The sequence below is a fragment of the Odontomachus brunneus genome, unplaced genomic scaffold, assembly GCF_010583005.1.
Source record: "Odontomachus brunneus isolate Ranch 3 - 2012 unplaced genomic scaffold, Obru_v1 Obru_scaffold_188, whole genome shotgun sequence".
Classification (NCBI taxonomy): domain Eukaryota; kingdom Metazoa; phylum Arthropoda; class Insecta; order Hymenoptera; family Formicidae; genus Odontomachus; species Odontomachus brunneus.
In genome coordinates, this window is record NW_022639638.1 from 504,196 (window position 1) to 506,684 (window position 2,489).

Genomic DNA, 2,489 nt, shown 5'->3' on the forward strand with positions numbered 1-2,489 from the left:
GGGGGGGGGGGGAAGATTATTAAGTGGGGTAGAAACGGGAGGAAAGTGGACGATTTTGTTTCGCGCGAAACCGCGCGCCGCGCCGCGGCGCAGACGCGCACGTGGAGGAGAGAAGAGCGCCGCGGCGGCTCGACGACGTGTTTCGATAATGATCGAATTATAAAACGTGTGTTGTTCGGTTTGTCGTTTTGCGACCGGTCTTGAGAAGAAGTCTTTGGCAAATTGCACGCTGGCAGTCGGTTCTGCACACAATGTACATACGGATCTCTTGTAGAGCGGTTGACGCGCGACAGGAAAAAGGTCGAAAACGTTAATTATCTCACGCGATTTCTCTGGAAGTGCGGGAGAGGCAGAGAAGAGGCGCGCGCGCGTTGAAACGGTGATGACAATTTGTGCCCGGTTTGGGTTTGTACTTAGGCTCGATACGCCTTTCTTCATTGTCTCTTGTACCGCGGGCGTAATCGCTCGCGTCCTCACACACATATACACTTACGCATGTGTACATGTACATTGACACGAAACACATACGTCTACACACACAACACACGCGTACACACACGCATATTGTTTACACACACATCGAAACGGAGAAGTAGAAACGTTTGAGACGCGGTACTGCACGCGGCCGCAGTTGTATTTTATGTTTCGCGCGTGGATTTGAACGACTTACGCGAGAGACAGACGTCGTCTCGCCGCCCTTTTTTCTATTCTTTCGTTTGTATACTCTTTCTACTTACCTACCTACCTATACCTATCTTCGCTCGTTGTATTATATATAAATGTACGACGGACATTCTCGAACCCAGTGCGCGTGGGTTTTCTGTACATTGTGTATATGTGTGTACATACCACATATTATTAATGAGACGTATAACTAAAAAGGAATTTTTAACGATTTTTAAGTGTACAAAAGTATATATAAATATATATATACATAATATACATATTCGTTTTTGCGTTCTATCTATTAAATTATTTTTTTTCTTCTATCTTTCTCTATTTCTATCGCTATCTCTCTATGTTTATTCTCGCGAACAAAGCCGTCATCTCTCCGAGGAACCCTTTTCGGCGCGTAAAGACACGCGGAGTCTCTCTTCTCTCTTTTCGTTTTCCGTATCGCGAAGGCATCGCGTTGTGCTCGCGCTCTTTAATCACTCGCGCTCGTCTGGTCTTCGGGGAGAAAAAAAGAGGAGGAAGAAAACGAGAGGCTCACACTCGTGAGACACACATAATATATACACACATACACATATACACATACTCATATATATACATACATACGTACATACATACGTACATACATACATACATGTGGTGAGCGACATCACCATCTCCGCGTCACTCACAAAAACGGATTATACGAATAAAGTAATAATGACTGTTGCAACGTCCACTTTTCACCTTTAGTTTATCGCTAGACCTTAAGTCGAGGGCCTTTTGGTTTTTCATTTTCACCGATGAAAAAGGCACGCCCGTCAAAATAGGAACCACATACTCGCTATGTCTAAAAGATAAAGTGGAGGGGAAAATCAAGGCAGGCAGAGACATTCTCTCGTCGGGCGCCCGAGAGCCCAGGCGTACTCTTTCTCTCTCATCGCGGCCCTTTTTGCGCGCGGCGATCATAACGACGATTCTGTCGACGCGCATCCACACGCGGATTCTCCCCCGCGCGCAAGAGGGACTCTCGGGCGCGGGCGACTCCTTTTGTATATATTTGTACAAAACAGATCGGCACACACAGTATGAAGTGTAGAAGAAAGGGAGGAGAGCGGTTGTCGCGGGGGGAACGCTCGGTTCGAGGAGAGACAGAGACGAAGGGAAAAAGTCTAAGGGACACGGAATACAAGAGGACGAAACACAAGTAAACCATCGCGCAATCGTCATCTTGGACGAATTCCGTCGAGATATTATGTCTCTCTTCCTCTCTTTCCCTCTCTCTCTCTCTCTCTCTCCCGTCGAGGAGCGACGTTCCCTCGATTTAGCGGCGACAAACGATACGATACGTCATCTCGCTCGCATGCACGCTCTCGCCAGTCGCTCGAGGTACGTCCAGATACGCAATAACGTAGAAAGTAGAATTATGTTGCGCGAACGCACGTCTTGTACAAGTTGCCGTACCTATGGTATCGAGGCACGCGATAACGTGTTGCGCGACTTTGAGCGCACCTTGAGCGACACGACGACAACGACGACGGCGACGACAACGACGGAGACACCGATGAAAGATGCGATCGATAGCAATACTTTATTACGGCTGTACGTGATATTTTCTGTCGAGTTCCGGTGTCGAAGGTGATAGCAAGCGCACCTTTGACCGAGGCTCGGTTTTAGGAGCTCTCGCATCCTTCTCATTAGCGGACACGAGACGCTTGTTTTCGCGTACCGCGTTCCTTTTAACGCTAAACTAAAAGGGAAACTGTACCGGATTATGAAAGAAACAGAGAGAGAGAGAGAGAGAGAGAGAGAGAGAGAGAGAGAGAGAGAGAGAG

General features: G+C 47.7%; 1 protein-coding gene across 1 annotated transcript in view; it reads left to right on the top strand.

Moving 5' to 3' along the window:
* The window catches only part of LOC116851725 (serine-rich adhesin for platelets-like), a 93,134-nt gene that overhangs the window by 71,799 nt on the left and 18,846 nt on the right, over positions 1 to 2,489 (top strand). The gene's annotated exons all lie outside the window — the stretch shown is intronic.